The following is a 15,875-nucleotide window of genomic DNA, read 5'->3' as shown; positions in this document are numbered from 1 at the left end:
GGCTTCCTTTCTTTTTTCATGACTTCTAAACTTTTAATTTTTAAAGTATATAACCAAATATATAGCTAGTTTTTTTTTTTATAAAATATATTTTACAAAATATTCTTTAGACCATTTTGCGAATGGAAAATGTAATTTGATGTGCCGTTTGAACATACTTTTTAATTGCATTGATATTAGCTGTTTAAAATTATCTTATCACCAATAAAGTATCGGTGAAACTGCAAAACATTACGAAAATTCTTCATTTTGTAAATTGCTTCCTGTCTTTAAATGTTATTGCGAATAAAAAACTTACCTTTTAGTATATATCCCCTAAAATTTTGTTCAATAGTATTAATTGATTGCTACATCAGTTATGAGCTTCGTAAGTACTACTTAAAGTATCGTTTATTCGCGATACAAAAAGAACTTGTTCTGTGAATAGATAATTAACTATGTATTCACTATCCCAAGGAAAGGAAATCTATTATAGTATATCTATTTGTAATATATACAACCTTTATTGAATAACATAAATTACTATAATACCCAAAAATTTATTGAAAACTATTGCAAAAACTATTTGATAATAAGTACGACGAATTGAACAAAGAAACAATAAAAAATGTCTAAAATTTTTTTTTTTTTTTTTTTTTTTTTTTTTATTACATCAAGGTCTGCATCCGGTGTTGACAGGGTTCGATACTCGAAAAAAATATTAATTTCTATTGTTTATCATCTCCGGACAAAGTAATTATTAACATAAAGAATTAATATTAAAAAAAAAAAAAAAAAAAAAAAAAAAAATTAAAACTGAAACAAAGAGAAATGTCATTGATTTTGTGAGTTCCAATTATATAAGTGCTAATTTACAAAAGTTAATATGAATTGGATGGATAATTATTATAGATAGAAAATTCACAAGTCGCAAATAGAAATTGTGGATATGAATATGATTGTTATTGTAGCGAAATCTAAGAAAGGTAATTACGATCCAAACAAAGTCAATGATAATGCCTGTGGTGGGCACTTAATTAGATCGACTGAGACGTTATTTTCGTGACGTTGGATCGTAACTAGTGATTCATAAAAAAAAAAAGGTTTTTTTGCCTATTATAATTATTTCGTTAAATCTTCATGTCCTTTAAGGAAATATTCAACAATTATATTTAATGAGTAACAATTGATGCTAAAAATAAAATGTACATCGTTTTATTATATGCGATTCTTTTCGAAAAAAAAAAATTCATAAAGAAAATACATAATATCTAAACAATTGTTGTTTATTGCACGTAATCGTGTGACTATTATAAATCCCATTAGTCGTTTAAAGCTAATATTTTAGTTATTATTATAAAGTTTCAATAGCTAAAATAGCCTAATAAATCAGTATCGTTGAAATGACATAATTTAGTGTAACGATAAAAACTAATTTGAGGAAACCGTCTAAATTAATATTTCCAATTGTTAAAGAAAAAAAATTATTAATATCCCAATAGTAATAAAGTAGTAGTATGTACTTATATTAACTGTATATATAAATTGAGCTATAAAGTTTTCATGTTTTTCACAGAAAATAGTTGTAATAAAGAACTTAAACAATGAGAAATTCCATTATTGATTTAGTAATAATATTACTGAATGAGGCATATAAAGTGAAATGGGAATTATTCAAATTTTTACAATACTACGCTTTACGGAACGAAAACTATGGAAAAAATAACCAGAAGAGAAGTCAATTGCCAGTTCAGTTGATAAATTTCTCATTTAATAAAACTTGTTACTTATTATTGTAAATTGCAGCAGAAAATAATTTTGTTATATATTCAAATCTACGTCTGATTCAATTCAACAAATTCCGTGGAGAGAAAATTTGATTAACTTGTTGTACAGTTATTATACATTAAATGGATTTACAATACTGAGTTACACCTCTAAGGGTATGCGGGAAAGCAAGTGCCAGTGTAATAGAATTTCACTTCATATATAATTGCATTTCGAATTAAATATGTCTTTCATATTACATAGAACTTTAAAATACAACTATACTTAAAAAATAAGGCATTTACATTCTCGTAAAATTTGTATACATTACATTGTATATTTTATTATATTATTTATTGCAATAAATTTACTGCTAGTAATATTAATCTAAAAACTATTTTTTGCAATAAAACAATGTTATATTTTCATTTCACTATGCCAAGAACTTATTCTTAAACTTGTGCACTTTCTTTGAATTAATCATTGTTCAAATTGATAAACTCAAACTCAAAGTGATTCAATTCGTGCAGCGATATATAATTTTTGGCAAAATCAAAGCTAATATTTTATTGCATAATTTAGTTAAATACCATGTAAGATGAGACAATATTACGATCGAATTATGAAACATGCGTCATACGTCATAAAATATAATTATACAAAAAATTATAATTAATTTATCATTAGAGCAATGAATATTTCAATAAACAAAAGAATATATTGGCCAACATCTTGTAAATGACTCAATTGTTATTAAGCCCATGACAATATCAATTCTAAATTATATTCATTCACTGAATAGTTAGAAAATATGATTTTTTTTTTTTTTTTTTTTTTTTTTTTTTTTAAATTCAACAGTTAGAAAATGTGATTATTTTTTTTATTTACATTACTCATATGTCTTCTCTGTACACTATACAGCGAGTCTGTACAATTTAAAAAATAATTACAAGTATGCCTTAATAACGTACCACATAATATAAAATTGCTGACATTATACCAAATAAATAAACTTCATTATTAATTCTAAACGAATTTGACATACAACTTTGTAATAAATACAATCTTCATAATAAATAACAATTATTGCAAATAAAAGTAGTGTAAAGCAGAAAAATTTCCTATTAATAAATTATTGGCAAAGTGCGTAATAAAAGTATAATTATATGGATCAAATTATGGATTTTATTAAGAAAACAGAAGGCAATACTAAAGATCAATGTTGAAAATGACATAGAGAGGTGAAAGCGAATTTTCCAAAAACGGCGCGACAAAAAAGAAATCAAGCGAGTTGTGTCACGAAGAGTACAAGTTGAAGCGACTCACTTCCCGCGGCTATTTAGCAGAAAAATCCGAGAAAAAGATACGTACATCAGACCGCGTCCGTAGAAGCCTTCGAAGGCGACGTCGGGAGCTCAGGAACGAGAAAGCAGAGGGAGCACAGGTCGGTTCCTACCCTTGGCCTTTGTTCATTACGTTTTTGGGTGTGTGATGGTTAGGCTTGGCTTGGAAAGAAAAGGTGGCCCCAGGCATGCGCGCGAAGCGGGTGTCGCGACGCCTCACCGAATGACAATGAGGCGAGGAGCGCCGCGTCAGCGCATTGTGTCGGCAAATTAGGCTGATTATATCGATCGCTCGCGACGTATCGCGATAAAACTTTCTCGCGCGCGCGTGACGCTACTAACGTAACGCCGATTGATATGTCTGTGTCGTCTCGTCTCTTTCACAGTGTCTTCTGTCTAGGCTAGCTGCGCGGTGGGAGCTTTATCGCCGCCGCCAAATCCGCCCCCCCCCCCCAACACCAGTCTACTGCTCTTGAGCTCTTCAATTACCGGATTGTCTGACTTTCTTAAATAATAAGTGACAGTTTTAAATGTGCTTTTAAAGTTCGAATACGGCCTTAACATGTATCAATGTCACGAGCTCTACGCTCAAGCTCCTACTGTAGAATTCCTACCCTGTTTCCCGAGTGATTTACGGTCCAGTTGGTAAATGGTAAATCACTCGGCTTGCCTGGACTTCCTTTTTTCCTCTGACACTTTTCTTGTGTACTTTGAGAAAGATGTATTTATTTTTATTACCGCTTACATTTTATACGTTAAATGTCTTTATTTCATAATGTATTTGCATTATGTGCGCGTTTCCAATATATTATTCATAATGAGTAGATAAAAAAATAAAAAAATAAAAAAAAACAGTCGAATACCTGTTATTCAACAATTTCAACAAATATCTAGAATGCGATGTACTTTTGGAAATGTTAGGCTCCTCGGAGCTTTCAAACAAATAAATAATATTGATATTTTCTTTACCTCAACATACGCAAGGCACATTTAAATACATTAAATATTTAAATAAATATAATTGCAACATTCGTTTGTTATCACCTTTCTATTTACACTTAAAAAATATATAAATAAATAGGTATGCGATATATGTGTCTGCACGAGTAAATGCAATTCGTTCAAAATAAAAGTTTTTATAAATTATTTCACAATCGAGATACTAATTCATTATTCAACATTATAAGCACAAAATTTTGGGTAGACATATCCAATTATAATCCAATGACACTTGACACTGTATGTGAACAAATAATTTTTATTTACAAAAAAAGTAATTATTCAATCTCATTGAAATCGTAATCCTAAAAGGGATATGAGGAGCCGATTGTTTTAAAGTTTACACCAAAAACTGATTCGTAGAACGATTCTTTTATTTAGCCATAATAACTCATTATTATATTTTTTTTATGAAATATTTATAATTATTTTTAAACTAGTGCATAGTATATAAAAGTAGCTTGTACGAACAAAAATTGATTGTTAAAATTGTTATTAAATTGCAAAATACAATATATCTAAAGTCACATGCAGTCGCTCGAACATCAAATTGCAAAGTAAAATGCATACGCGCACGCGCGTGATGTAAATGAGCAAAAACGCATGTGACATAACAATTTTGGCATTACGTTTATAAACGCAATATTACAACAATATTAAATAATTAGTTACGAAAAGGCAGCAGATAGAGATGCTAAAAAATTATCAATGCCGTAAATTAATCATTTAACGTTGGATTACGAAAATACAGCGTAAAACGATTAAATAGAAGTGGAACAGTCCCGGTAATAGAAATAATTTTTGCAATCGCCATAGCAATTGGCATCGAAAACAGTAGCATATCGATCCTACGTCATTATTTACGTACGAAAATGCCACGAGATAAATAGACCTATCGTATATTTATATACACAGTAACTTTGTTTAGAAAGTTTCAAAATGGAAACACATATATAAACATACATAAATACTTATAATACATGCATGTATGCATATATATATATATATAATACATATATATAATATATATATAATACATATATAATACATACATATAATACATGTGTGTTTGTACACATGCATAATGCAGCGAAGCACGCGCTATCAGCGTGTGTTGCGGGTGCAACGTCCGTACACATGTACAAATATTGCGCGAGAAGTAAAAAAAAGATACGCAGAAGGAGGAAAGAAAAGAGGAAGGGAAGGGGAGACTGGAACCAATGACTTAATCGACGTAGCGTACGCAACACTCTGGTGCAGCATTTAATTCGTCGCGCATTTTTGCCAATCTTTTTTTTCTCCCTATTTTGAATCGAACGTAATCATCATGCAACGATACCCATATCTGGCAACTTATCAATGTATCATGAACGACACAGCATTTTGTCTTCTCGCATTGAAATAAAATTATTATCCGTAGATTTTCGCGCTTTTAAAGCAGCGACATTATGTACAGAGAGGTGGGATTTTATTGAATTTTCTAATGGCTATTTTTAGCTCCCATTATACTCGCGGGTAAATGTCGATCGATGTTAATGTTTCTGCATGAGTGTGGTGTGGTCACACAGGAAGTGCGAAAAATAGGACTAATTATTAATATGATTTTCGTTAAGGTTTAGAAATTTACGTAAGAGATAGTTTATTCAAGATAATTAATAAATAAAAAAAAAATAAAAAAAATATTCACATGAAAAAATTTAATTTCGCAACTATTTTTTGTTATTTTTATCTTGGACGTGCTGCGTTTTACTTGTGCTGAGTTATACTTGTGTAACTTGCATACGTTAGTACAAGTTTGGCATCCTCGTGCATTTTCTTGAAAAATTTCCAGAATATATAAATACTTTTTTAATTAGAAATTTACTCATTGCTTAAGTTATTCTTTCTTAACAAGACAGCCAACATCTTAGAAGATTTTCATATTTAACTTATATTGTACTTAAAGCAAATATTAAGTAACATATTATTAATAGAGTATATATTTTATTAAGGAGAAAGTATTGGCATCGTAGCTAGATATTTTTAAAAAAGAAAAATCTTACAAAGTCAATGTAGACATTACAGTGACGTTTATTTTAAGTTTATAATTTGTTAGATACAAGAAATTTGTTCATGATTACATTGTGTGGCAATTTTTTATGAAATAAATACTTGTTTAATTTGATCTTTTATTTTATAATGTATATATATTTCGGAAATAATCTTAATTTGAAGATATGTTCAGTAAGCTACAATTAATAACTACAATCACTATTTTGTTTTTATGTCGTTTCACTTACGGATAAAAGTAAAATAATAGAAGATAATTAATGTAGATCCCATGCAATATCTAATATATCTTATTACCTGTTTTGTGTTACTCAAATATATTCATCGGATAATTAGATATAGTATTACCTTAGAACTATCGATAAAACTAATAATGCAAACTTTATTTTATGATTTTTCGTTATAAGTATTTTGCAATCACACAGAAGTGACAAAGAATAATGAATTGAAAAAATTTGAATTCAATTACGAATGAACTAAACACTAAAGTCAAAACCTTCATATCGTTTTCTTAAAAAACTATAAATAAACTATTAAGTAAATTAATTTAAGTAACATTAATAAATGTACCGGTAGTTTGTAAGATTCGCGTATCAGAAAACAATCTACTTTTGTCTATTTAAGCAAGAGAAACGTACGACGCAAAAAGGCAACCTGCGCCACCCATTTCACCTCTTTAAAAACATTGAAAAATTCATGCTCGATGATTATCATGAAAATTGTTAACTAGTTTTCATAATCGAACGAAGAAGTGTTCCGTGTTATGTAAAAATTTTTAATCGCTGCAAATATAGTTAGATATGATTATTATTAATAGACATATTAAATCGAGAAATTTTTAAGACAAATTTTTATCTTGATTGTTAAACACGAAAGAGGATATTTATTATTTGGTATTTTAATGTGAAATAGAATATTCTAAAGAAAACCAAGATATTCGACCCAATTTATCTTTTATGATGGACACTTGGATCTTTCATGGATATTGCAGCACGAAAGACTTTATGTGACGATGAGATACGAATTTTAATTGGTCTATCTTATCTCCTATTACATTAAATGCATATATTATAAGGAAGAAAGTACAAACCCCAAATGATTTATGTGCTTAAATGGCACATTCTAATATATATGTATTTAAAAAATATTATATGCGAGTAAACATCGTTTATTTTTTTTTTAAATTTATAAAAATAATTTAGCTAAAATTTTTAATTCAAGCACAATATAGATCAAATATTGGATCAAATAAAAAAATTCCCATTGTTCCAAATTTTTGTATTTTTTTTACGATTCAATCAAATAATAATTGTTGTATGTATAAAAAAATTAGAGATATAATTTTCATATATGCATTAATAAAATAATATAAATAATTTGAGAGATAAAAGTGACGATTGTCCTAATACGATAACTTATTTAATTGAAAAAACGAAAGAACGTAATAAATAAAGTTTTTACCGTAATTAAACATTAATAAAAAACAGATGACTAATTAGAAAAAGTATAAAATTAATATGAATAAATAATCATACAGTAATGAGAATTCTGTCGTAATTTAGTTCTCTGCCGACGAGTTCACAACCAGTATTTGAAAAAATATATTAAATTAATACAAGAATAATCAATTTTCATGAATCGAATGTTCCGATTTGTAAAACGACATTATAATTTGAATAATTAACGTGTAAAAAATTTACATATCAGAATTTTAATATAGAACAACTATATACTTGGAAATTTTAACGAATAAAATGTAAAATAGTTGTCTATATACATAAAAATATTATTTATTTTACATAGATTATTATAAAAATTATTTATTATTATTATTTTTATTTAAAGAAATATTTCTTTTTTTTTTTTTAATATGTTAAATAATTACAAGAATATAATGTATTTTATATTTATAATATTATCGAATTAAAAATAACTAAAAATGTTATGCATTACGAAAAAAAACGTACTATCCGAACAAAATTTTGATCTTTTGCAATTAAATGGGAATATAAAATTATAATATCTTATCAAACGTATTTTGTAATTCTTAAAGAAGGAATATAATTACAATCATAAAAGGTGAAGCTACGGTAATGATTAATTATGATTTCGTATGTATTAGCACTAGAATTTAAATAATAATCTAAGAAAACTTTTATTTATCCATTCGAGAAGGTTAAATAAATTTATTTTTCGTAAATACTTAAATAATTTTAATTGTTAACAGAATATTTTAGATGAAAGGACATAGAAATTTTGTAGAATGATGTCCAAGGACAGCTATAAAATCGTTTCTATTACTTTAATCGAAATCCTTAATATCTTCGATAATACGAAGATAAATTCCGAGAAATTGAAAAAAAAAAAAAGAAAAGAAAAAAATTTTTAGAGAAATCGCAGTTAAATATTCCAAATGAATCTCATTTGAAATATAAGAGAAGATCGAGTCCATTAAATAAAGAATAAATTGAATGTTTATCTATGTAGATTTCTATCGTAAAAAACTAAAGATGACATAATCATAATTTAAAATAACCTGTTATTTCTAAAAATAAATTTTAACTTCATTCGAATATCTCAAATATGTTCAACTTTTTCATTTTTAACGCGCTAATAAACTTTCTTAATAATGATAAATATAATAATAAATTTAAATCGCGTCACTGATTATAAGTTGAAGTGCCTAGGCTGTAGCAATATTGACCATAAGGTAATGCCTAAGAAATTTAGACGCGTTGGTAATTCATTGTCGCCTCCATATCCAAAGCTAAAAATTTCCTAATGATATAATCGAAGGATAGCGATCGATGGATAATTCGTAATTTTTCATTAGAATCGTAGCAATGTAATGCAAGTCAGAATGAATAAACGTAGACCAATGAAAATCCATATTTATTTTACGGCAAGATCCGCTACAATAATATTACAGCCAAAGCATCTTGAATACGCTAAATTATATATTACGAAAATCAAGGATTTTTCCATTATTCTTAATCGATTGAAATCAGAGTCAATTCACGAGATAAACATTTCAAAGCACATAGTCCATTTATTTGATTGAAGTATACGCGAATAATACGAAAAATACGATAATACCTCCTCTCTGCAATTAATATATCACGCTTAAAAGCATAAACGTAATGAGTTTAATAGTCTAATATAAATACATTAGAAATATCCAATCGTAAACCAAAATGAAAGGTACTTATTACTTAATCAGCGTTCTGATAAGTCCATACTTGCTGCTGTAACACTATTCCACTTTTTACCCGCTAATCAGTCCGGTACCGCTGTTTCTTACACTACGCATAATTTACATAATGTATCGATATCCGTAGATTTATCAATATGGAAAGAGCGCATGCTGAAATCGGTGTATGGTACCGTCACGGTTTCACGCGACTACGTACGCATTGTCGCGACACGCGCACGCACACGCACCGAGGCCTTGCATTCAGGTGTACCATCACCCGGGATTCGGCGTCTTTTCCCCCATCGCGGCATTACACAGCTCAATGCTTTATTGCATTGATGCAGGCCGGTCGAGGCCACGTGTAGCGCACATGACAGCCTCCCAGAATAATACAGCCATCCAGTCTCTCGCTCTCGCCTTCCCTCTCTCCTATCGAGGTTTGTACGCGCGCGCGCGCGCGCGCATTCTTATCTTGAAAAATGCAAATGCTAAGAATTATACTCCTTATTATCGATTAATCTGCTCGTTATTCGACGAGTGCTGCGGTGACTTTCATGGGGAAAAATGTGGCTCAATGCGATGCACTTGAGCGACAATCTATGGCATTTTTTTTATTTATTACGCACCCATCAAAAAAAAAATAAATAAAAATAAAAAATAAAAGAATAAAAGAATAAATAAATAAATAAAGTTTATACGTTGGGCTTGGGAGGTGTGGAGCTATAAATTAGAGATTGTGGCACTATATGATGTATCATTCGTCCCGAGTATTTACAAATTTATTGCATTTAAAATGAACGAATGGATAGATTTTTAAATACCAGTTATAAACACGGGAAATCGTATAATCGTATCGTAAATATATTAAATGTACGGCTCCGTTTAATAAATACGTAAAAAATATTGTATGAAAAAAAAATGAATACACTTTTATAAATTTTTACAATAAATTCTTTCCTATTAAGTTTTATAGTAAACTTGCGTGATCGAATTCAGTCAGTTAAATCTATTTTTCATTTTAATTCTAATTTAATAGAGTGTAATTTTGTCTATAATCATAGCTATGGATTACCTAAGTTTTTTTCCGATATATTTTACAGTCAAACGTAGTTTCTTTTTTTTTCAAATGCGGGTAGAAAAGTAGGACGTTACTTCTTGAACGTTAGATGGTTGAATTTGCTTATTTTCCCATACATAATACGTATTTTATTTCAAAATTTTTAACCGCAAAATTACCATTAAAATCACGGCAAAAGACTTGGTTTTCTAAATTATATTGACCTCTGTTGTAAAACAATAAATATTATGTATAACATAAAATAGAAGGTTTGTAGTTAGCATGACTACAGAACTATCGATACAAAATATTAATCTAAATGATAATGAATAGGTTTTGTTTGAAAGCTAAATATAACTCTTGATTATCTCACACGAGAAACACAAGCAAGAATTTACTCCGAAGAAATATTATCATTTTCAGAATAGCTCTTGAATAGATCCAGCTACTTCAACTTGCAACAACATTACAAAGCATCATTTATAGACACGTATAAAGAAATGTATAAAACGCATTACGAAAAAAAAAAGTCGAAATTGTCCAAGAGCAGTTTACGCAGCGTCGAAATCATAATAAATTCATCGCTAAGGTATCTTTTAAGGAGTGCCGATAGTAAGCTTCTCGTACGCACCCATATGCTCGTATTTTCTCGCGCGACGAAGACTCTTATCATGGGCAATGGGAATGTGGAAGGGTGAAGGGGAAAGAATGAGCAAATGAGTGACCGAGCAAATAGATAATATAGGTTTCAACATCGAATATTTATTGTATTCATAAAGAATACTGGCGAAAATGAAGAAGACCGCGAGAGAATCGATCGATCGCCGAGATTGCGAGAGGTAAATGCCACGTGCGCACCTCCGCGGGCCCACACGCGAGCGCATGCGTGTACATCCGAGTACCACGAGGGAAAATGTGCTCGGATTGTGAGCGGCGGCGGTGACGTCGTGGCCGACGACAGGACATCCGCTTTTTCGTCTACACGTCGTCCTGCGCCTCGCGAGAATCGTGCGCCTATCTCTCTTCACTAAGCATCCGCTCGTATCTAATGAGTTGTTGGTATTTTGAAATACCAATTATCCATTATTTTAATATGACATATTGCTGACAGCACTTGGCAATTGCAATTGCTTCTACTACAATGGCTTTTAGGAAAAATCCATACTTTACTAGAATATTAAATAGGAAATTAAATTAACAATGTTTACACGCAATGGGAATAATAGCTAAGATTCTTGTCAAAAAGTTATCGTTCTCGTGTATTGCAAGGACCTTGCACATAATGGAACTAAGCGTTTACTTAATGTATTTGACGTGTAGACCAAGGCTTTTTCTAAATCCTTGTTTATATCCTCGCGAGAAATCTATAGTCAAATTTATTTTACAAATTATTATGTACCACAGAATTTTATGTTTTCCACGACATTTGAATCATTGCTCGATATTCAATAAACGATAGGTGATTTTTCAGAGGGAGAGATGATATACTTTGAATGAAAATAAAACTTGATCATTTAGTAAATGATAGTCTAAATGTTGATAATAAGCATACTTATTGATTATCGCTGACAAGCTTTGCGTTTAGGTAATAGAACATTTATTTTCCCTGCCTTTAACTATTCGATCACTTTATCATCATATTATAACGGCCAATGGCACGGTTGCACGCCAACATAATCGATTATTTTAATAATTCAAGGGGTATGGGCAGAATGTAACTAATCGAAATACATAAATAAAAAGCAATATTAAGTATAGTAAGCAAATAAAACTATTAAACATAATATTTTTATAACAATATAATAATAATAATAATAATAATAATAATAATAATAATAATAATAATGATAATTATAATGATAATGATAATGATAATGATAATGATAATGATAATGATAATGATAATGATAATGATAATGATAATGATAATGATAATGATAATGATAATGATAATGATAATAATAATAATAATAATAATAATAATAATAATAATAATAATAATAATAATAATAATAATAATAATATTATATATATTTTTTTAACTATAAATTTCGTATACTCCATTACTACTTATTTTGCAAAAGGATATTGAAATTGTAATAAGCTTGAATTCTTTCAAAAGTCTATTACATGCATATATGATTTTCCTGTTTTCCTTTGATGCATTATCGATTCAAAAGTTTTATCCAACATAACTCCGTTCCTTTTATACGAGTTGGTAACATGCACATATCATTCGTAAAGTCTTATATTTTAATTCTACTTTACTCGTTAGTCTTATTCCTAGTGTTTCTTACGTAAAAATGCCATATTTCACGACACGTATGGCTTAACATTCCATACAATAATATTCTATTCGTGTTACATACAAACGACATTCAATGGACATTGAAAAATTATGGCTTAGCAACAGAAAAAATATGGAAGTGGAAAAGCTATTTTATTGCAAGGCAAATTATTAAATCGAATATTTAATTGTAACGTACGGCAATTATCTGATAGTATTAAAATATTGTAGTAGATTATGAAGTGAGAGTACTATGACGGCTATCTCGTGAATTATATCAAAAATACCTCCCTCTCTCGTTCTTCAACATCAACAAAGCAAGTTCTTGTTACACTTTTCCAAATTGTAAGTACCAGGCACGGCATTACTGGTATATTTGCTATTCTTTATCTATTCTATGGCTCGCGATAAGATTACATTCATCCTAAAGCGAATGCATGTCTATTCATTCATTCATTCAAACAAATTGCAGCGCTTGCGGTATTGCTGTAGTTGACTATTTAATGCAGTGAGCATAGAGAAAAATCATTTAACAGAGTATTTAAGAATCAGAAGATTTCGTTTGCTAGCTATAGTATCGGCAGGACTGAATTTGCAATTAATGTATAAACATCTTGTTGTATGTTGAAAATTTACAGTATACCTGTTTTGCGGAAGTAGAGAAGGCGTTGGACTTTCGTTATATGCAACCTTAATCTGCTCTGATCGTGGAGCGCATCCGTTCATTTTTTACTTATTTCGCCTGTTTGTGCCGCGAAATGAGAAAGTAAAACGATGACACATATTGAAATTATACTGTTAAATTATTTTGTTTTCTTTTTGTTTTTTTTTTTTTTTTTTTTTTTTTTTTTTTTTGAACTTCGTTGTTCATTGTGCAACTTCAGTTTTCTTAAGCGAATGAAAGTCACAACGTATGGACAATTGATTGAAATACCAACAAATAAATTGTATTGCATAAGCTCAAAAGATAAATGATAAATTATGGAATAGGCCATTATGTAGTTAAATATAAAGAAATATTTTCTACAAAAGTATTTAATCTAATTTTATGAACTTCAAGAAATTCTATGTTAAATTAAAAACTTTTCATTACAAATGACTGTTTATTATTGTTATTATTATTATTATACCATGTTCTTGAGCATAACATTAGAACGTATTTAATCAAACTTTTTATATTCATTTTGCACTTTAATGTAGCGGAACTTTGACATCTCTTCTAATAATGTAATCTTTTATTCAATATTTTAAAAAATTTAGGAGCATAAATTTATAATAATAGAATTTGATTTAAAACATTAGCTAATGAACAATATAGATTAAAACTTAAAAATGTTTAAATACGTGCAAATATGTTAAATCCTATTTGATGAATTTATTTTTACAAAATACTAAATGATAAGTATTTTTAATATCCATGGACGTTCTGGAAAGCAATTTTTGTTACCATCATAGTTATATATATGATCAAAGGAAAGATTAAATAGGTTAACGAATAAGCTAGTTTTTTTATGTTAACGATTCGCGTAACTGGATTATCGGCTTAATACCTTCTATACAAATGATGGAATTCTAAACTTATAAAAAACTGAAATTATTCTATCTAGTATGTTCTTTTAGAATAATAAGATTGCACCAATAATTTATATGATTTTCGTAATAAAAATATAATAAAGACAATGCTTCAAAAGCTTATCAAAAGATAAATCAATTTCATACTTAAATAGTCACTTGTAGCTGTCAAAAAATATGCTAAACTGAAGAAAAAAGAGGAGATCTTTCAAATCATAAATAGTTTGACAAATTGATTTGGTAATATAAAAGACGCCCGGATAAAGCTGAATTTTTCCTTGTATTAATTTGCATAAAATTATTATAAAATTTATATGATGAATTGTCGGCCAAATAGTTAAGTAGATAAGATCCGCAGTTTTAACGTACAATCCCTTGATCTCTGCTCAGTCTAGATTAAAAGATGTATTTATAGTCGTGTTGGTTATGGTCGTAAGGAATAGAGAAAAGAACACAGTTTTAATTTAAAAACCGCTTTATGGAAATTCCATTCATAAATTAATTTAAAATAAATATATTTCAACGACACACTGATTATTCTTATTAATCTTAAATTCACTTCAATTCCCTGAGATATTTTGTATCGTATGGTGATAATGCAGCTCGTAAAAAAGTTAGATCAATGGATAAATTAATTAAAATATTTTGAGACAAATTTTTCAGGATAGTTTCACCAAGAGGATGCGTAGAATAAAAGATATCAGATTGCTAATGGGACGACTGGAAATTTTCAAATAAAATTTAAGCCATCGATTAACCATTATACAAATACATAAGCTGCCAAATCATTGTTGAATGATTGCAATTATATAGCAAATTACAACTGATGAAAAGCTAACTGGCCCAATTGAATGATAAAAATCCTTATTATCAGTCATTGAAAGTTGACAAAAAGAAATTCTATTAAATACGAGATAAATTTAAATAATAACTGGACTATGAGCAATAGCTACAAACTCTGGAAAACCACTGGCAATCGGCAACGCAGTTACTTAATGCAAGTGCGTCACGGATTTCGCTTGGCTACCGATCATCTCTTGTTCGCCGCAAGAGGCGAATGCCACCACGAAGATAAAAAGCGGAGGCCGCCCACTTGGCGATCGGCACACACCCTGTCGCGATTAATTTTCTCCCGATGCCCCGCTCAGGCTTTCAACGCAGCCGCAGCGAGTTTTCCCCGCGAGTGGCGCGCCGATCTAAGAATAGACGGCACCGGTCGGCCGAGCCTACTTGTCGCCTTTTTTCTCTTCTCGCATCTCCTTCGGCTTCTCCTTCTGCCCTCCCCCCCTTGAAGGCTGACTATAAAAAGGAGAAAAAGACACGAAGCGAGCGGAGCGTAAGTACGCGCGTAGGGCAAAAACCGAGCGGTAAGTCGGCCGCGCCGCGTCTATTCGCGAGATTCTTGAGCCTCCTTCTCTCCCCTCCGCCACCACTCCGCCCCTCCCCTGCCCCATCAACCCGCTCAACGTATCCCTCTTATTAGGCGAGACTTTTCCTTTTTCGCCAATCCCTCTTTTATTTTTCCAAGGCGCCTTTTTGCCGATCTCTTCCCCGGCGAGCTCGTTCCGCTGAAATCGGCGCCTCCTTGGAGAACGAGCCGCTCCTCCAGTGGCTCCTTCCCTTTTTTCT

General features: G+C 30.1%; 1 protein-coding gene across 2 annotated transcripts in view; it reads right to left on the bottom strand.

Moving 5' to 3' along the window:
- The window catches only part of LOC105360170 (UNC93-like protein), a 114,680-nt gene that overhangs the window by 93,676 nt on the left and 5,129 nt on the right, over positions 1 to 15,875 (bottom strand). Inside the window, exon 1 of one of the 2 annotated variants that reach the window (XM_011496987.1) lies at positions 3,118 to 3,244. The exons of the other annotated variant lie outside the window; for it this stretch is intronic. The gene's annotated coding sequence lies outside the window, so the exon portion shown is untranslated. Of the gene's footprint in view, positions 1 to 3,117; positions 3,245 to 15,875 lie in introns of those variants that run through there. 2 annotated transcript variants of the gene reach the window in all.

The sequence above is a fragment of the Ceratosolen solmsi genome, unplaced genomic scaffold, assembly GCF_000503995.2.
Source record: "Ceratosolen solmsi marchali unplaced genomic scaffold, CerSol_1.0 scaffold13, whole genome shotgun sequence".
Classification (NCBI taxonomy): Eukaryota; Metazoa; Arthropoda; class Insecta; order Hymenoptera; family Agaonidae; genus Ceratosolen; species Ceratosolen solmsi.
Note: the sequence above shows the minus strand (reverse complement) of the source record. Positions and strands in the feature narration are given on the sequence as shown.